The sequence below is a fragment of the Rutidosis leptorrhynchoides genome, chromosome 7, assembly GCF_046630445.1.
Source record: "Rutidosis leptorrhynchoides isolate AG116_Rl617_1_P2 chromosome 7, CSIRO_AGI_Rlap_v1, whole genome shotgun sequence".
NCBI lineage: Eukaryota > Viridiplantae > Streptophyta > Magnoliopsida > Asterales > Asteraceae > Rutidosis > Rutidosis leptorrhynchoides.
The window spans coordinates 213,100,940-213,123,642 of record NC_092339.1 but is presented as its reverse complement, the minus strand read 5'-3'; positions in this window follow the sequence as shown (position 1 = coordinate 213,123,642).

Genomic DNA, 22,703 nt, shown 5'->3' with positions numbered 1-22,703 from the left:
GATATTCTTATATATGCATCTTGTTAATGTCGGTTACCAGGTGTTCACCATATGAATGATTTTTATCTCTATGTATGGGATGTGTATTGAAATATGAAATCTTGTGGTCTATTGTTACGATTTGATATATATAGGTTAAACCTATAACTCACCAACATTTTTGTTGACGTTTAAAGCATGTTTATTCTCAGGTGAATATTAAGAGCTTCCGCTGTTGCATACTAAAATAAGGACAAGATTTGGAGTCCATGTTTGTATGATATTGTGTAAAATCTGCATTCAAGAAACTGATTTCGATGTAACATATTTGTATTGTAAACCATTATGTAATGGTCGTGTGTAAACAGGATATTTTAGATTATCATTATTTGATAATCTACGTAAAGCTTTTTAAACCTTTATTTATGAAATAAAGGTTATGGTTTGTTTTAAAAATGAATGCAGTCTTTGAAAAACGTCTCATATAGAGGTCAAAACCTCGCAACGAAATCAATTAATATGGAACGTTTTTAATCAATAAGAACGGGACATTTCACATGTAACAGAACGTATCATCATTCGACACGTGTCCCCAAACAAATCTGGTAGATCTGACACTATAAATAGACCCCTTGGGTCGTCATTTTACACAAGTTCAGATATTCTGACAACTTTGAGAGCTGAGACTTCACTTCTCTTTGTCTCTCTAGCTTCTCTCACTAGAAGTCATCCGGCTAGCACTCTTACTGTAACGACCCAAATTTTCCCAATCGTTTTATACTTATGAGATTAATATTTACATAAATTAAACCTTACCAACATGATAAGCAATTCAAATTGTTGAGACTTGTGTTTTTAAAAAGAGTTTTACACAACGTTTGACCGTCCAATTTGACCGATGATATCACGAACTATATAACATACGATAATTATACGTTTATGTATATATATGTATTTATATATATTTAACATGATCTAAGATGGTTTAACATCTCATTGTGTACTAATGACAATGAGTTATAAGTATATTTTGAAACTACTAACTTAAGTTTTCAAAACGATAACTATACGTAACATTCTTTGATATATATACTTATAACCTATAATGCACATACATGTATCGTATATATAATGTATTTAATCACTTTTTAAGGACTTAAATACATAAAAAAATATAAGTATATTCACAAAAGATAGCTATATTTGAATTCTCATTCCGTTTCCTCAAGATTTCTATACGTATATCTAGGGTATATGTACCCGTATCATACCCAGCTTCTATATGTATTTACTATTGGTATATACACATCAAATCAACATCCTAATCAACATTATTACTGCCCTAGATATGAGGTAACTAGGATTTGTCAAGTAGCATGAATTATTAGTAAGAAAACAAAATTAGGAATCCTTTTCTTTCTTTATAAACTAAAAACATTTTTATGAATGAACACCATTTCTTCACTCCATTTTCTCATACCTACACCCTCATTTCTCTCTCAAAATACTCCTAACTTCATACTTGATCATCTCCAAGTATTTTCCCCATCATTTAGCTTCAATTACAAGCCTTAAACACCATAAGAAAACTCTTTCAAGAACATATCAAAATAACCACCCATTTGAAGAAGTATACTTCCAACCTTTTGATCTAACTCCACCACTCTTTGATTCCAAGATTTTTTCTTATCTCTTACAGTAACTTTGTCCAAGTAACTTGAGGTAGTAACCTTGTTCATAATCTTGTTCGATTCATAATTTTATAGCTATCTTATTTTATGTTGTAAAATTTTAACAACAAGAACATAGTTTGAATGATTTCAAACTTGTTTGCAAACTAAATAGATCCTTATAACTTAACTTTTAAAACACTTCAAGACCTGTAATATATCATAATGATATGCTAACTTAACACGATATAACTTGGTTTTACAAAGAACACCTTAAAATCTGAATCTACGTCGTCAGAGTGCAACCGGGGGCTGTTTTGGGTTGGATAATTAAAAACCATCTTGAACTTTGAATTGGAAGTTCATGTTCTTGAAAAATGATATTTCTTATGAATATGTTAACACATAAAAATTTCATGGTTTAACTCAAAGTGTAAGTATTTTTAGAAAAATGATCATTAAATGTTGTTTTTATGATGGAAAATGATCACTTTCATAAGTTTTACCAAAGTTTGACCTATAACCTGTGATTTTGAATACAAACTAAGGTATTTTCAGTTCATATTCTTAAAATTTGACTCGATCCAAGGATGTGACAAGTTGAACCAACAAAAACGGAGTTGTAATGAAGAAACTACGACTAAAACAAGATTGGGTATTCGAAGCTAGTTTAGCTACGAAAATATTTGGAGATAAAGTAAATTAATCATATCTTTTCTAATTAATATGATATTTTATATATAATTACTTATGATTTGATTTTATATATTTCAGGACCACCCGTAAACAACACGAGAAGATTAATCATAAGACCTCATGATTGTACGCAACACGTCATTTGACAACACAGTACTTTATGTACGCAACACGTCATTTGACAACATGGTACCATGGGTCGAGATTAATTCTAATCAATACGAATACGATGGGGTCTTTATTTATTTTATTGAGCAACTAATTGTGGACCACTAACATCGGACTGCTAACTACGGACTAATAGATATTAAAAGTATTATAAGTATATACGTAACGATTAATTGAAAAGAAAATATGTTGATATATTATATATATGGTTAGGTTCGTGATATCTATCGGAGACCAAGTTGTGTTAAATATCTTCAAGGCAAAAGTGAGTATATAGTCCCACTTTTAAACTCTAAATATTTTGGGATGAGAATACATGCATTTTATGATTTACGTTATGGACACAAGTGATTAAAAATATATATTCTACGTTGAGTTGTACCACTGGCATACTTCCCTGTAACTTGGTAACTACTATTTACATGCGGTATTGTAAAAGTGAATCCTGTTGATATATCTATCAGGCCTGACAACCCCAACCGGACTGGACGACCAGTATTCAACGGTTGCACAGTACTTCGTTTTGGTGACTACACTTGGTACGGTGTAGTGAGATTTCATAATAAAGGGAATATGCGACGTTGATTAAATGTTAAGTATGGTTATCAAGTGCTCAACCACTTATAATATTTTTATTAAAACGTTTATGTATATGAAATCTTGTGGTCTATATTTATAACGCTGCTAGCATTAAACCTATATCTCACCAACTTTATGTTGACATTTAAAGCATGTTTATTCTCAGGTTCCTATAAGTCTTCAGCTGTTTGAATATATGTTAGAGAAACCATGTGCATGGAGTCATACATGTTTTATTCGAGGAAGCATTGCATTCACAAAATCATCACCGTGTATTTATTTTGATTGCATTGTCAACGGAAGTATTCTTGTAAACTATTATTTACGATAATTGTCTATATGTAGATATTATCAGATGTCGAAAACATTGAATTTGAAATATTCATTTATGGTATATCTTTTCAAAAGAATGCAATGTTTATAAAACGTATCATATAGAGGTCAAATGCCTCGCGATGTAATCATATGTTATTGTATTCGTCCCTATAGATTGGGTTGGGTCGTTTCATGTGGTATCAGAGCGGTGGTCTTAGCGAACCAGGTCTGCATTAGTGTGTCTAACTGATAAGTCGTTAGGTTGCATTAGTGAGTCTGGACTTCGACCGTGTCTGCATGTCAAAATTTTGCTTATCATTTTGTGTCGAAAATCATCTACTTATCATCCGTAGGAAATTACCTGCTTATCATCTTAAGTCTAAACGCGTCTTACTGCATTCATTGCATGAATGGTGTATAGACAAAATTCATATCTTAGCGTATTTGCTAATTCATATCTACGCGTATCTGTTACTGTAAACTTTGTCTGACATATTTCGTAAATCCCTCCGTAATCTACGAGATCTTTTGTTCTATATATGTGGATATTCTATATAATTAGAATACCACCCGATAGCAGGAAAATCATTTCATATCGAAAAATCCTTTATTCAATCATACGAAATGGAACTCGTCACTAGTTTAAGTCCCTCGAATTCCGATATGGAATACCACTCAAGCTCCGAAAGCAGAGTGACCGGAATGGATCAACCAATCAGTCATCATCTATTTTGGATGGATTGGGGATGGGTTCATAGCCTCCTCAATCATTGGAGACAAGAAGAAGGTGATCCCTTCCATCCACCAAATTGCCCTCTTGACAATGAACCTGAAACACTTACCGGCGAACCTGTTCGGGAAACCATTTTCTCTCTCATTTCCAGAGTATCTCGTCACGATTATATACTACATCAAATTCTAGATTTTATTTATCCGCTCGTCCGAACCGATAATCACCCCGGTGTAATAGAAGAAGTCAACGAGCTTCGCGCTCGGGTAGTGGTTTTAGAGAATACGGTACGAAGGTTACAAACTCCATCAGCAGCATCAGCAGCATAACCAGTACCGTCAATAACATCAACATCGCAAGCCTCAATACCCTAAGCACCAGCAGCATCACCAGCATCAACGTTATCACCATCATCAACATCAACAGGATCATTACCACCACCAACAATCACATCAGCATCACACGCCTCAATATCACCATCCGTACCTCGGATATCAACGTCACACGCACCATAGATACCAAGAAGTACCAACAACAACAAACGATGAAGTATTGATTCATAACTTCATCGGAGAAACATTCTATGGTGATTATGTAATCTCTAAAGACATAGAGATTACCTATTTCTGCCTTAACCATAAATCAGATGAGTAGACAGAAATGATAAAAGGAAGAGTAGAAACCCCGACAAGAATGATGCGTAAGGTACAAGCTAGACTTGTTTTACCAACAGCATCAGCAGTACCCTTAGCCTCACCAACACAGTCAGTGCTATCAACATCGTTAGAATTGTCAGCACCTTTAACATCACAAGCTCCACCAGTTCAAGAATCACCGTGGACATCATCAATAATGCGTATATTGCATCAACGAGTTATGAAGTATTAACTCATTCTTCTGAAGAATTTATATAAATATTTTATATATATGAATTCGGAAACCAAAATAAATCTTTTCGTACTAAGCTATTAAGTATGAATTAAAAAAGGGTAGATACTACTCGTTTAAATTCATACTACAAATATGCAATGATGTACGTCCTTTGTCAGCAACTTAATCATCGTTAACTACAATCCATGTTTCAATTCAATGAATTCGGTTTTATAATAAACCAAGTGTATTATTCAATAATATGTTTGATTTTACACTTTCATCTTCAATGTACTCGAAGCTTACTGGGAAACAACATTCATATCTTGCGAAGTTAGCAAGAGTTCAATGAGTATCAGCATGATTCACTAAGGAAATATATATAAGAATAAATAATGAAGTATTGATCCATAACTTCATTAATATTCTGTGAAGAATATGTGGTTCCTAATCGTTTTAGAGATTACTTATTCTAGCTCAAACTGAAAATCAAATGAGTCTAATATTATATTAACTTATTAAATTCATGATTTCATCTGAAGAAGATATACATGATTACATCTGAAGAAGATATATATGTACATATATTTTCATAAAGATTGTAATAAAATTCTCTGGTACAAAACATTACTTGTGAATTTTTTTTAACGGGTAGGTAATACCCGAGAGATATATAAATTCACAATTAATATGATTATATTCTTCGACTCTGATTCAACAATCATCAACTATACTCACTACCTTCATAATAATATACATTCTTTCATAGAAATCAAAACAACTATTCTCATCCAAATTTGATTACGACAAAATGAAATCCAAGTCAAGACTTAACAGAAGACATCACTCTTAGGACTCTTACATCTTTCAAAACTATACTTTGACTTCAAAACTATGCTAGAACATCATTCGATTCTTGGAACCCAGAAAAATATTTGTATCATTCAAAGTCCTAAAACATCATATGTATATTAACAATTACAATCTATGATCAAACCCTTCGAAATTCCTGAAGACACTTCAAATAATGGACAATCGAGATGATGATCCAACCACACATTACCCGCAGTCTTGTACCTAAAAAGCTCTCGAAACCAAGGACATAATTTAACACTTATCCGCGTTAAATCTTTTAGCATTTATTAGCAAAAATAACTTTGCGATTCCTTTTCAAAATAGCAAATTTTGTCACAGTTTCAGCAAGTCAACCTCGACTTTCCATTAGAAGTAGCCTTATTATAATCTGTAATACATACGATTACCCTTTTGTTACCAGGGAACCTTTTATATTCCACGACATTTTCAGCAGATGTACCAGCTACTCGTTACCCCTTTGGCGGAATCAACAATTGGTATTTTGAAATCTCACAACGTTTCTATTTCAGCAGTTATATATATATATATATATATATATATATATATATATATATATATATATATATATATATATATATATATATATATATACAACGTCTATCCCCAAGAATTACATATTTCAAATGTGAAGTTTCTGAAAAATGCTCCAGTCTACGAATTAGTGCTATGAAGGTTTGGAAAAGACTGATAAAGTGGTAAAGACAGTAGACAACAATTACGGTCAGAAGTTTGACAATAAAGAATAATACATTGGAAAAGCTCGAACGAAAAATTTGGTACTGGAAAACGGATTGAGCAAAGTATAAAGGAGGTCGTGGACAAATCACAATGATGAAATCTACCTTCAAAGGATTCAAATGATTAAGTGTCTGCAGAAACCGTTAGTAAGAACCTTACTCCTTATTCTAAACCTTCACAGACAGATTTTCTGCGTCATTCCCTGATCTTAGATATTCTAAGATATCATCGTATCTTTCATTATAAATATCTCCGATATTCCTGAAGATATATTCCCAACTATCCTCATCAAAAATCATTTATCTCTTCACAATATCTGCGTTACAACATAAAAGAAACTGTGTTAGTTTCTAAATTTTGAAAAATTCGAGTTTAAAATATGAATGTTTTGTAGTACTGTTGGAAACTGAAGCATGAATTAGTATAATATAATGACACTTGATCAACGTGATTATATTACAGTAATTCATGCTGAGTTTCTAAATGGAACATAATGATTCACAGATCATAACGTCATCATGTGCCATGTTACACAACTCTTACATTCTACCCAATCTCCAAACATATTAAGAACATATCTCCTTGATAATTCTATCTTTTCGAACATTCTGGTAACTTACCAAATCAAGATCGTGCAATTACTATTTCCTTCTTAGAACATTAACTATGTTTATTTCAAAATCCATACCTACGAATTCCGTACCATTATTCGCTTGACTCGAAGTCGGGAAGAGGAAACATAAGTATAGAACTGTTGAATATAAAAGAAAATATAAAGCTCGACAACAACAAATAAATTACAAACCGTGTATATCAATACGTATTGCAACGTAAAGGCACGGGAGAATTAACAATACTATAACCCCAAGGTAATAGTAGAAATAAATAAAATCCTCCGGAGGTAGATGAAAAAGAAGAATGACAGAGATGAAAGTTAAGAGTATATCCAGGATCAGTACTGGATGAAGCATACTGATAAATGTTTTAAAGTATGAATTGAGGGAGGAAGAATAGAAGGTATGAGTTGTAAGGAAATGAAGGGAGGTGGATTTATAGTAAAAGATCCGACAGAGCAATCAAAATAGATGATCGCATTTAAAGCGGATTCTAATTTCCTTGATTATCGAAGAATCAAATCTCATTATGAAGATTTTACTCCAAATCTCTTGAACTTGGAAATCAATCCTATCTACGTCAAAAGATATGGCGAATCTATACCTACTCATTTCACCCTTTGGTGATAGCCTCACTCGTACTCTTCACAAAAATCAAATTGCTTTATCAATATTACTTGATGATAATAAAACTCTAATTTCCAACTCGTATACGTCATGAAAACATACTTATTGTCAGCCATGACCATCCCATTTAAATTTCGGGACGAAATTTATTTAACGGGTAGGTACTGTAACGACCCGGATTTTCCCAATCGTTTTATACTTATGAGATTAATATTTACATAAATTAAACCTTACCAACATGATAAGCAATCCAAATTGTTGAGACTTATGTTTTTAAAAAGAGTTTTACACAACGTTTGACCGTCCAATTTGACCGATGATATTACGAACTATATAACATACGATAATTATACGTTTGTGTATATATATGTATTTATATATATTTAACATGATCTAAGGATTGTTTAACATCTCATTGTGTACTAATGACAATGAGTTATAAGTATATTTTGAAACTACTAACTTAAGTTTTCAAAACGATAACTATACGTAACATTCTTTGATATATATACTTATAACCTATAATGCTCATACATGTATCGTATATATAATGTATTTAATCACTTTTTAAGGACTTAAATACATAAAACAATATAAGTATATTCACAAAAGATAGCTATATTTGAATTCTCATTCCGTTTCCTCAAGATTTCTATACGTATATCTAGGGTATATGTACCCGTATCATACCCAGCTTCTATATGTATTTACTATTGGTATATACACATCAAATCAACATCCTAATCAACATTATTACTTCCCTAGATATGAGGTAACTAGGATTTGTCAAGTAGCATGAATTATTAGTAAGAAAAAAAAATTAGGAATCCTTTTCTTTCTTTATAAACTAAAAACATTTTTATGAATGAACACCATTTCTTCACTCCATTTTCTCATACCTACACCCTCATTTCTCCCTCAAAATACTCCTAACTTCATACTTGATCATCTCCAAGCATTTTCCCCATCATTTAGCTTCAATTACAAGCCTTAAACACCATAAGAAAACTCTTTCAAGAACATATCAAAATAACCACCCATTTGAAGAAGTATACTTCCAACCTTTTGATCTAACTCCACCACTCTTTGATTCCAAGATTTTTTCTTATCTCTTACAGTAACTTTGTCCAAGTAACTTGAGGTAGTAACCTTGTTCATAATCTTGTTCGATTCATAATTTTATAGCTATCTTATTTTATGTTGTAAAATTTTAACAACAAGAACATAGTTTGAATGATTTCAAACTTGTTTGCAAACTAAATAGATCCTTCTAACTTAACTTTTAAAACACTTCAAGACCTGTAATATATCATAATGATATGCTAACTTAACACGATATAACTTGGTTTTACAAAGAACACCTTAAAAACTGAATCTACGTCGTCAGAGTGCAACCGGGGGCTGTTTTGGGTTGGATAATTAAAAACCATCTTGAACTTTGAATTGGAAGTTCATGTTCTGGAAAAATGATATTTCTTATGAATATGTTAACACATAAAAATTTCATGGTTTAACTCAAAGTGTAAGTATTTTTAGAAAAATGATCATTAAATGTTGTTTTTATGATGGAAAATGATCACTTTCATAAGTTTTACCAAAGTTTGACCTATAACATGTGATTTCAAATACAAACTAGGGTATTTTCAGTTCATATTCTTAAAAGTTGACTCGGTCCAAGGAAGTGACAAGTTGAACCAACAAAAACGGAGTTGTAATGAAGAAACTACGACTAAAACAAGATTGGGTATCCGAAGCTAGTTTAGCTACGAAAATATTTGGAGATAAAGTAAATTAATCATATCTTTTCTAATTAATATGATATTTTATATATAATTACTTATGATTTGATTTTATATATTTCAGGACCACCCGTAAACAACACAAGAAGATTAATTATAAGACCTCATGATTGTACGTAACACGTCATTTGACAACACGGTACTTTATGTACGCAACACGTCATTTGACAACATGGTACCATGGGTCGAGATTAATTCTGATCAATACGAATACGATGGGGTCTTTATTTATTTTATTGAGCAACTAATTGTGGACCACTAACATCGGACTGCTAACTACGGACTAATAGATATTAAAAGTATTATAAGTATATACGTAACGATTAATTGAAAAGAAAATAAGTTGATATATTATATATATGGTTAGGTTCGTGATATCTATCGGAGACCAAGTCGTGTTAAATATCTTCAAGGCAAAAGTGAGTATATAGTCCCACTTTTAAACTCTAAATATTTTGGGATGAGAATACATGCATTTTATGATTTACGTTATGGACACAAGTGATTAAAAATATATATTCTACGTTGAGTTGTACTACTGGCATACTTCCCTGTAACTTGGTAACTACTATTTACATGCGGTATTGTAAACGCGAATCCTGTTGATAGATCTATCGGGCCTGACAACCCCAACCGGACTGGACGACCAGTATTCAACGGTTGCACAGTACTTCGTTTTAGTGACTACACTTGGTACGGTGTAGTGAGATTTCATAATAAAGGGAATATGCGACGTTAATTAAATGTTAAGTATGGTTATCAAGTGCTCAACCACTTAGAATATTTTTATTAAAACGTTTATGTATATGAAATCTTGTGGTCTATATTTATAACGCTGCTAGCATTAAACCTATATCTCACCAACTTTATGTTGACGTTTAAAGCATGTTTATTTTCAGGTTCCTAGAAGTCTTCAGCTGTTTGAATATATGTTAGAGAAACCATGTGCATGGAGTCATACATGTTTTATTCGAGGAAGCATTGCATTCACAAAATCATCACCGTGTATTTATTTTGATTGCATTGTCAACGGAAGTATTCTTGTAAACTATTATTTACGGTAATTGTCTATATGTAGAAATTATCAGATGTCGAAAACATTGAATTTGAAATATTCATTTATGGTATATCTTTTCAAAAGAATGCAATGTTTATAAAACGTATCATATAGAGGTCAAATGCCTCGCGATGTAATCATATGTTATTGTATTCGTCCCTATGGATTGGGTCGGGTCATTTCACTTACGCTCTACGGACGACAGATTGATTAAGCAACCCCACAAGTTTCTACACTTGTGTACCGGGTCTGCAGGGATTATTTCCCGAGGGTAAAAATCAATCGGCAACACTCCGCCCTCCTAAAAGCTAGATCACTTCTAGTCTCTTGTTGACATACTAAGCCTTACCTCATAAGGAAATAGGTGTTAACAATGGCGCCATCCATTAATGCAAAGAACACACAAAACGGAAAAGGAACAAAAGCAGCTGAAGTTCCATTTGTACTTGAAGTAGTCAATCATCTATCAACTGACGACATGGTCACTGTTGAAGATGTACCTATTTCACCACTAGATGGTACGATTGAAGAAACAGTTGCTGAAACTACAGAGAGGCTTAAACATTTGGCAACTAATTCGGAGAAAAGGCCAGTAATCGAAGAAGTGACAGCTAAAAGTGCAGAAAGACTTCCAAATTTTGTTACTAATCCAGAGCGATGACCATTGATGCAACCACGGCGATGTCTGTCATTTATACCTTTTCGGCGGATGGCGGATGGCAAAGATAAGCAGATAATGAAAAGGCAATCTATATCAAAGTACAAGTTATCCAGGCTACTTGACAAGCTCGGCAGTCTTATTGATGATTCTGGGGATGATAATGACCTGAGTTGTGATAATAATGACTCTGATGATGAAATTGACAAAGATGAGTTCATGTCAGAAATGTAACATCCCGCATTTTTCCGTTAAATTATTTTAACGCCCGTCTTTTTCTTTTTAAATAATACCCTTCATATCTAGATTCGTATCCTTTGTTAAGTAACATTTTAAATATTCTCGTTATCGGATTTTTAATATCTCCCGTACTTTCGTGTAATTTAAAATAATTCGTTTGGTCAATTCACGCACCCGCAACCGAACGCGAGGGACTAGTTTCGCCATTGGAGTAAAGATGTGACTAGCTTGACTAGTCAACACCCACCTCCCCATTTTCCTTTTCATTTTCATTTCCATTTTCTTTCTATACTTTCCAATTTTCTCTCAAACACCACTACAAAGAATCATCATCTAAATTCGGATTTGGAAGCTTCAACCAAAACAAAATACATATTTGGAATCCTCTCTTCATCCTCTTCAATTTGATACCAACTTCATCTCATTTGGGTAACTTTCTAAAATCACTAATTTTATGTGTTCTTGAGATTTTTGAGTTATAAAGTTGTTAATTAGTGTCTATGGCTCATTGTGATGTCGTGTATGTAATTTGTATGCTCGATTCGTTGTCTTTGGTGTAACTAGTTTAATATGAAAATTACTTGCTAAATCCTTGATTTTGGATGATCAAATGTTGTTAGATTGTTAAGGTGCATGTTTTAAAAGTGTTACTAGTATCATTAGCTTCGTTTTGATGTATAGGTTGATTAAGGAAACTCCAAGAACATGATTAGTGATTTTGTGAACTTGGATTAGGGTTTGATAAGCTTTAGATGAACTTTTGATGCACCAAATGCTATGAAATATTGTAGATAAGAATTTTGTTGCAATGTGTGTATGATTACCTTCGAAACGGCATATCATACATGTAAATTGGTTGCCCGAATCATAAAATGCGTTTTAGAACTTGAAACTTTGATTATGAACGTTTAATGCGGTTTTTGGTTGTTGTTAGTGATGAATTGCTTGATGAAATGTGCTTAGTTGTTTTCCTTGTCAAATTACCTTTCTAATGATATAGGTTATGCGTTTTAAGTGTTTTCGGTGCATGAAATGTGTTATATAGTATTTTGGTTCGTGACTTGGACCATTTTTCTGCAAACTGCATGATTCCCAGGTATTGCGCGCCGCGCATTTACCCGCGCGCCACGCAGAATCAGAGATCCCAGATGTTTGCCTTCTTGGTTGAGTTCTGACCAGAAATTGCACTTGGGTGCGCGCCGCGCAACCCAGTGCGCGCCGCGCAAAAGCCCCAGGCCACTCTCTTTTGTTTTTAAATGTCACAAAAATGTTTCCGCTTAACTAAAACTCCGTTTAACAAGAAACTTGACTATTAGGCTCTTATATGACTTCTCGTCTTGGGAAAATTGCCGGATACCCGACCCGACCCCGTTGACTTTGACTTTGACCAAGTTTGACTTTTAGTCAAACTTAACCAAACGATTATACAATCGTTCTAACATACTTAACTACTTGTATCGTGCATGAAACTTGACAAATTGATTCACATGCTATATTAATCGAGTCATAACGAGCCATAGGACTAATTGAACATCTTTGACCGTTTGTGTTTACCATTATTGATACAACCTATATGTTTAGGTCAAGACTAGCTTTGTCTTTGCACGCGTCTACTTGTTGAAGTACTTTATTAACTCTTGCACTCAAGGTGAGATCATAGTCCCACTTTTTACTCTTTTGAACTTACTTTTGGGATGAGAAAACATAAACGATTCTTTTGAACTAAGTGAACACAAGAACGGGAAAACAAACATTCTACATACGAGTTTAGAACAAAAATCCTCAATCCGATTATCATTAGTTACATCAGATGGTGTAAGCGAGAACTTATGTTATATGGCCATATGGGTTTGACAACCCTCATCTTTGACGGTTCGCTACCGTCTACGGATGAAATATATTTTCGGGAAACAGTGTTGTTCTAGCACTAATTGATGGGGTATTCAACGGACGGAATGTTAAGTTTTGATAATTGGGTGCTCGTGAATATTAACTTTTAGAATGTATTACTATTATTTCAACTTTTCAAACCTTGTGGTTCGACTTACTTACTTTTACTCACTTACTTACTTAAACCTATGATTTCACCAACGTTTTCGTTGACAGATTTCTATGTTTTTCTCAGGTCTTGCACGATATGTGATACATGCTTCCGCTCACTATTTGATACTTGTATTGGATGTCGAGTATACATGCATTTCATGGAGCGTATTTTGACTTCACTTTAAACCGTGTCGCCTAGATTTCATTTGTACTTATAACCTTGTAACTTAACTTTTGGTTGAACAATTCTTGTAAACTTTGGAAACAATCTTTATTTTGAAATGAAGGCGACATATTTTGGTCAAACATTGTCATAAAGACTTATGACCATGCAATGGGACCCACGTAGACGACGCCGTCACTTGACGATTTGTCGGGGTCGCTACAAGTGGTATCAGAGCCTTGGTTGTAGGGATTTAGAGTTCATTTGTGTCCACCCCGAGTCATAGGGTACATAGGTGAATCTAGACTACAACCGGCATATAGACTGAAGTAGGAATTATTTGACTAATTGTGCATTTATACTCGAACTCTTCTATCATATCTAACTCGTATTCGATCTTGATCTTACGTTGATAAATTTTGTTGATGCGCCACCTTGACTTTATGAAGTAATGTTAAATGCACATGAGAATCAGGGTAATATAATTTCCGGGATTATATTACGGTGATTCACATGGACGTTCCGACATTATGACATAGAGAATTTAAGGCGAGTCAAGGAAAAGTTTCTCTCTATCCTTATTCCATGCCACGGTTAGTATTGTTGAAAATACTAACCAACGATATTCTTGTCTCATGAAGGAACAATGGCTCACCAAGGTCAACACAACACTCCTCTCGAAACTCTAGAACAAGCTCTTCAACGAATGATAACCACCGCCGTGGGTACGGCCGTGGCCAATCACTTTTCTAACAACAACAATCATGGAGCCGGTAATTCAATCGAAGGTTGCTCCTACAAGAACTTCATGAAGTACAATCCTCCCACTTTCGATGGAACCGGGGGACCGGTTACTCTCACCCGATGGTTTGAACAAACAGAATCCGTTTTTAGCATAAGCGGTTGTCAGGACCAAGATAAGGTCAAGTTTTCCACCCTCACTCTTACCGGTATCGCTCTCTCATGGTGGAACACGTATGTACAATCAGTGGGTATCGATGAAGCCCTTACACTCTCTTGGACCGAATTAAGAGAAAGAATGATCACCGAATACTTCCCGCGCGATGAGACTCGAAGGCTCGAGCAAGGGCTAAGGAATTTAAGAACGGTCGGGAATGACCTCGGAGCTTATAATCAACGGTTTACCGAACTAGTCTCAATGTGTCCAAATCTCATGACTCCCGAATCCCTAAGAGTCGAACTTTACATGGATGGCCTCCCTAAGAGCATTCAACAAGGGGTAATGGCATCCCAACCCACTAACCTACAAGAGGCTTTAACAAAGGCCCACCAAACTTTAGAAACGGTGAATGAAATGGAAGCACCGGTACGAATGGTCGAGAACCACCCGGGTAACAACAAAAGAAAATGGGAAGCCTCGCAACCAAGCAACCACAACAATAACAACATCTCCAAGAAGCCTTTCACCCCCGGCAGCAAGAAGGGGTATGCCGGAACCCTACCTCACTGTAACAAGTGTCGCAAACATCATTTTGGTGAATGTGGCAAACCATTTTGCGTCAAGTGTCAAAGAAGTGGCCATGTGGCCCATGTCTGTAAGGGTACCGTTACCGTCGCTCGAAGGGTGCCCAACGCACACAGGACGGGTGCATGCTTTGAGTGTGGCCAACTGGGTCATTTTAGGAATGTGTGCCCAAAGAAGAAATCAACCCCAACGCACGCCATTGAACTTTCAACATCGACACCTAGGATGCCCGAGACGACGATGGACTAGTCACGGGTACGTTTCTTCACAACAAACCGTATACTTCATACTTGTTCGATTCGATTACCGCTAGACGTCTTACAACCAAGACTTTGACTTGTACTCATTACCTTCCATCTTTTCCCCTAGATACTATTTAGGCGATTTAAGCGACCAACGGAAAAATATTGTGTGCCTATAAATATTATCGGAGGATATATGTTAAGAAATTGAACTCGACACCAATAGAACTAAGGAACTCAAAACCTATTCATTAAGGAGAAATTGTTGCCCTACATTTATGTATAGATTATTGTGAACTAAGAAATTTTCGGTTGGAAACCGATACCCTCTCCCTCGCATCCATGACCTCATGATTATTTGCACGAATCCCGTATGTTCCAAATCGACCTCCGTTCCGGTTATCATCAATTGGGGGTTAAGTGAGACGTTGTCTCCTAAGCCACTTTCCGAACTCGCAACGTTAGTTGTAAATCTCTCTTAGTACCGTTTGATTTATTTAGGGCTCGCCCGTATCCATAAACCTCTTGAACCGCGTATGCAAATTCATATAGACTAATCTGTTATCGTATTTATAGATGACATCTTAACTTATTCAAGTAAAGAAGGGAAACGAACAACATCACCATCTTAAGCTCGAACTTTTGAGAAAAGAGCAACTCTATACCAAAGTCTCTGAGTGAGAATTTCTGTTGAACGAAGTCCAATTTTCTAGACCATGATGTTTATGGTCAGGTCGTTACAATCAATCTCGAAATCAAGCCACATGTAATCAGGAAACTCTCCCAACTCAGACTTGTATTCGTAAAAATCTTAGATCTCACCGGTTGTTACCGAAGATTCATTTCTGACTTTTCTTGTGTTACACAACTTTAAACCTCTTCATGTCTGAGCCTTGAACGTGATTCTTCACACCAACCTTCCTAGCTAAATTCGTATAGCACTAGATGGAACTCAAACATTGAAATATTTCTACTTGAACGCCGAAAGGCATACTCTCTCGACTCAAAATCAACGTAACTAAAATTCGTTATTTTGCGCGAAGAATTCGAATACTAAATTGTGGATCCGATCAACTTTCTCGTCATCACGTACCACACTACATACCTATGTTATTTCACTGTTACCGTCTGATATTACTGGAATTTAAGATAACACACAATCCAACGATACTTCACTCTTCTTTGACTTAACGCCCTTGCGTTGCTGATAATCGTCCAACCATTATTCAACCCCGAACTATACAATTACGTGTACTATCTCGTTTCTCTTTCAAACTTCATTTTTTTTTTTTTGACAACTAGAGGCACGTTATGGCAACCCCTCATCCTATTCTAAGTCCTCGTTTCACTCCTATCTTTATCGCTCGCACTTCCGTTTAAGGGAACTCCTTGTAACATTTCTCCATGGATAGAGAAATTCCTCATATTACCTTAGTATTCGCCACGAGGGTGAATAGTCCTAACGAACATTTTTTTTTTTTCGAACCCTAACTGACTTGTTCAAACATATCTTAAGAGATCCTATTCTAACACGGTGTACCATTGCCAATTACCTCGGATCAAAATACTCGTATCGCTTCTAGTTTTGCAAGAAACCTTGGAAACCCACTTAGACATGTGTACCGCGTATCTTCCACAACCCGACGAACCGAACAAACGAACGATTTACGTCTTGGAAAGACATGTCATAAACTCGTATTGTCACCTTTAGTAGATCACTCTTACAACAGTAGTTACCACTCGTGTGTTCACGCGCACTTTCCGAAACCCTATATGACCGCTAATGTCATACCCCTGTTCATTTAACCAAAGCATCAACCACCGAAATCTGAACTCCATCAAGAAACAACAATTGAAATCATTCAAATCCGAGGAGGGCTCGAGACGATCCGTAGTCGCCAAAAGAGTTATACCAAACTTAGATGAAAACCTCACAAATCCCAGTGTGTAACCGCGTAATATTGAGAAACCGCACCTTGGAAAGGTGTAATCTATTTTGGGAAATCGAGAAAGGCTATAGCCGCAATATTGAACCTTTTGAAACCTTGGGGCGTATTGGAACTGCTTCCTACCGTTTAGAACTTCCGACTCAATTAAGTTTCCGTTTACATTACATTTCGTGTAACAAACATAGAAACGTGTCCTGCGGAACAGGAACGTGCAATTCTTCTAAATGCACCAACTATTGAAGACAAACTTCTCTTCATAGGAAAACCAGTTGAAACCGGGGATCGTAAAAATCCAAATTCATGAGAACACTCAAGGACGTACCTTCACTTATTCATAGCATTGACATCTCCGGTCTCGAGTGAGAGGTATCGATTATTATTTCCAACTAAATTTTGGGACGAAATTTCTTTTGAGGTGTGGATAATGTAACATCCCGCATTTTTCCGTTAAATTATTTTAACGCCCGTCTTTTTCTTTTTAAATAATACCCTTCATATCTAGATTCGTATCCTTTGTTAAGTAACATTTTAAATATTCTCGTTATTGGATTTTTAATATCTCCCGTACTTCCGTGTAATTTAAAATAATTCGTTTGGTCAATTCACGCACCCGCAACCGAACGCGAGGGACTAGTTTCGCCATTGGAGCAAAGATGTGACTAGCTTGACTAGTCAACACCCACCTCCCCATTTTCCTTTTCATTTTCATTTCCATTTTCTTTCTATACTTTCCAATTTTCTCTCAAACACCACTACAAAGAATCATCATCTAAATTCGGATTTGGAAGCTTCAACCAAAACAAAATACATATTTGGAATCCTCTCTTCATCCTCTTCAATTTGATACCAACTTCATCTCATTTGGGTAACTTTCTAAAATCACTAATTTTATGTGTTCTTGAGATTTTTGAGTTATAAAGTTGTTAATTAGTGTCTATGGCTCATTGTGATGTCGTGTATGTAATTTGTATGCTCGATTCGTTGTTTTTGGTGTAACTAGTTCAATATGAAAATTACTTGCTAAATCCTTGATTTTGGATGATCAAATGTTGTTAGATTGTTAAGGTGCATGTTTTAAAAGTGTTACTAGTATCATTAGCTTCGTTTTGATGTATAGGTTGATTAAGGAAACTCCAAGAACATGATTAGTGATTTTGTGAACTTGGATTAGGGTTTGATAAGCTTTAGATGAACTTTTGATGCACCAAATGCTATGAAATATTGTAGATAAGAATTTTGTTGCAATGTGTGTATGATTACCTTCGAAACGGCATATCATACATGTAAATTGGTTGCCCGAATCATAAAATGCGTTTTAGAACTTGAAACTTTGATTATGAACGTTTAATGCGGTTTTTGGTTGTTGTTAGTGATGAATTGCTTGATGAAATGTGCTTAGTTGTTTTCCTTGTCAAATTACCTTTCTAATGATATAGGTTATGCGTTTTAAGTGTTTTCGGTGCATGAAATGTGTTATATTGTATTTTGGTTCGTGACTTGGACCATTTTTCTGCAAACTGCATGATTCCCAGGTATTGCGCGCCGCGCATTTACCCGCGCGCCGCGCAGAATCAGAGATCCCAGATGTTTGCCTTCTTGGTTGAGTTCTGACCAGAAATTGCACTTGGGTGCGCGCCGCGCAACCCAGTGCGCGCCGCGCAAAAGCCCCAGGCCACTCTCTTTTGTTTTTAAATGTCACAAAAATGTTTCCGCTTAACTAAAACTCCGTTTAACAAGAAACTTGACTATTAGGCTCTTATATGACTTCTCGTCTTGGGAAAATTGCCGGATACCCGACCCGACCCCGTTGACTTTGACTTTGACCAAGTTTGACTTTTAGTCAAACTTAACCAAACGATTATACAATCGTTCTAACATACTTAACTACTTGTATCGTGCATGAAACTTGACAAATTGATTCACATGCTATATTAATCGAGTCGTAATGAGCCATAGGACTAATTGAACATCTTTGACCGTTTGTGTTTACCGTTATTGATACAACCTATATGTTTAGGTCAAGACTAGCTTTGTCTTTGCACGCGTCTACTTGTTGAAGTACTTTATTAACTCTTGCACTCAAGGTGAGATCATAGTCCCACTTTTTACTCTTTTGAACTTACTTTTGGGATGAGAAAACATAAACGATTCTTTTGAACTAAGTGAACACAAGAACGGGAAAACAAACATTCTACATACGAGTTTAGAACAAAAATCCTCAATCCGATTATCATTAGTTACATCAGATGGTGTAAGCGAGAACTTATGTTATATGGCCATATGGGTTTGACAACCCTCATCTTTGACGGTTCGCTACCGTCTACGGATGAAATATATTTTCGGGAAATAGTGTTGTTCTAGCACTAATTGATGGGGTATTCAACGGACGGAATGTTAAGTTTTGATAATTGGGTGCTCGTGAATATTAACTTTTAGAATGTATTACTATTATTTCAACTTTTCAAACCTTGTGGTTCGACTTACTTACTTTTACTCACTTACTTACTTAAACCTATGATTTCACCAATGTTTTCGTTGACAGATTTCTATGTTTTTCTCAGGTCTTGCACGATATGTGATACATGCTTCCGCTCACTATTTGATACTTGTATTGGATGTCGAGTATACATGCATTTCATGGAGCGTCTTTTGACTTCACTTTAAACCGTGTCGCCTAGATTTCATTTGTACTTATAACCTTGTAACTTAACTTTTGGTTGAACAATTCTTGTAAACTTTGGAAACAATCTTTATTTTGAAATGAAGGCGACATATTTTGGTCAAACATTGTCATAAAGACTTATGACCATGCAATGGGACCCACGTAGACGACGCCGTCACTTGACGATTTGTCGGGGTCGCTACAAGAAAAGCAGGCAGTGTTGCTTTTAAATGACATTCTTAAGCAGACAGCTCCAGCAAAATACAAGCAACGCTTAGCGCAACCCGCCGTCCGTGCTGTAGCTGTGGACAACTTTTTTGCCCTCATTACTGGAGAACAAGCCATCAAGCCACCAGTGATGGCAGAATCAACGCAGTGTTTCATTGATCGAATTGCTAATTATCCATTGCCCAGAAATCTTGCTATACCAGCAATTGAAGTTTATGATGGCACAACGGATCTGGAAGATTTTCTAACTATGTTTGAAGGTGTTATGAGGTTGCAGCATTGGGAGGATGAAACTGCGTGCCATATGTTTCCTATGGTATTGCAGAAAATGGCACGCGAATGGTTTGCTAGTTTGCCGCCAAGGAGTATTACCAGTTTTCTTGATTTGAGAGCAAAATTTGTGATGCAATTCCAAAATCTACGGAGCTGTACTCTGACACATCTTGATGCACACGAGATCACAATGCATCATAACGAATCTTTGAGCAATTTTATGAAGCGTTATACACTTGATGCACAGAAGATTCCTGATTGTCCAGAATCACAGCTTGTATCTGGTTTCATTTTCTGTTTGGACCAGCGATGGTTTAGTGCACTTGTTCATGCATTACGGTATGACTTGCCAAAAACATTGCATCAAGCTTTGGAGGTTGCACAGAGGCATGTTCGAGCTGGTGAGCGTGGGTTGAACAAGTTTGATACTGGTGGCAGTAGCAAGCCGCACAACGGAGGACGGTATTTTGACAGAAATCAGAGAAGGAATGATAATTCAAATGGAGGATGGAGAGGAAACAATCACCCTAATGATTTCCACCACAACAGAAAGCCAATCGAAAGGCACCCGTTGATAATGGCGCTTACTAAAACGCCGAAAGAGATCCTTTTCACTGAACCAATTCGGACCACTTTCAATGCTCCAGCACCTATGGAAGAGAGGGAGGGTCCAAAGAGTGAGTTGTGGTGTGATTTCCATGAGGCTTGGGGCCATGATACGGACAATTGCAAATCTTTGATGAGAGAAATTATAGCGAAAATTAAGGCAGGAGAATTGAATCATTTGTTGCCTGGCAAACAGTACAGGAGGAATGATCCTCGCAGGAAATTTGCGTGGCAAAGGAATGATGGTAGCAGAGGACGCCGTGGAGAGAACAGAAGAGAGCAGCATGGCGGAAGAGATAATAGGAACCAACCGCAGTACGGAGAACGGATCACAGAGCGTGAGACAACTACAGAAATTGTAATCAGGATGGTTTGGATTAACGATGGTCATTATGAAGAAGGTGAATCATCAAACAGCAATTTGGACAGCTGGAGATATGCCTCAATTATCTTTCAGCCAATTCAGAACTGGGCGTTGTCCGTCCAACCAGTGATCATTTCAGTAGAGATAGCAAATAAGTTTGTCAATTGTATCTACACAGATACAGGAAGTGAAGCTGATATCATCTACTGGCATTGTTTGAGAACTTTTCCAAGGCATGTGCAGAGCAGAGCTAGGCAAACGAGGTTGAAAGTTTCTGGACTAACAGGAGCACCGATAAATGCCTTAGGGCAGATTCGTTTGGAAGTTGTTATGGGCACATTCCCATTGTTGAGAACGGAAACAATTGATTTCACAATCATAGATGGCAATTCTCGTTTTAATGTCCTTTTTGGAAGAACAGCTTTGGCTAAGTTTGGGGCAATAACATCGACGGCCCATGCAGAGGTCAGATTCCCCACTCCAAATGGAGTCGCAGCCATACATTCACAGTATGTGCAGCCAACAAGGGAAAGATCAACGTTTGAAAATGGGCCAGAAGGCAGAATGAATCAGAGAAGGCGTGATAGGTTATTCAGCGAGGAAGAAGTTCAGGAGTTTTTCATTCCGTAAGCAAGTGTGAAGGCCGGACAGCGCTGGGCGCTCGACATATGAAGAAGCAATTTGTCAACAAGTTATCAAGAACAGTGTTTATCTTTTCAATAAAGAGCAGTTTCATTTAGCATTTCAATAAAAGCAGTCTTTTATAATCGTTGTACTCATGCCTGTTTGGCATTTGAAGAACACATTTCGAATTATAAGATGAAGCAGCGTTTATCAAACTTACTGTGAACCATTGTGGTTATTTTGCAGTGCATACATTAGCAATTGCATACATTAAACATTCAAGACGTACTAATTAGGCTTGATCCACCTAAAAGTCGTCATCAATCATTTATGTACTGCACGGTACTGAGCAATAATTTTATATTTTTCTTAAACAAAGTGCTGCCCGTGACAAATGTAAAACATTACATTTATAACCTGCCCACAGAAGGATCGTATTTTTAAATA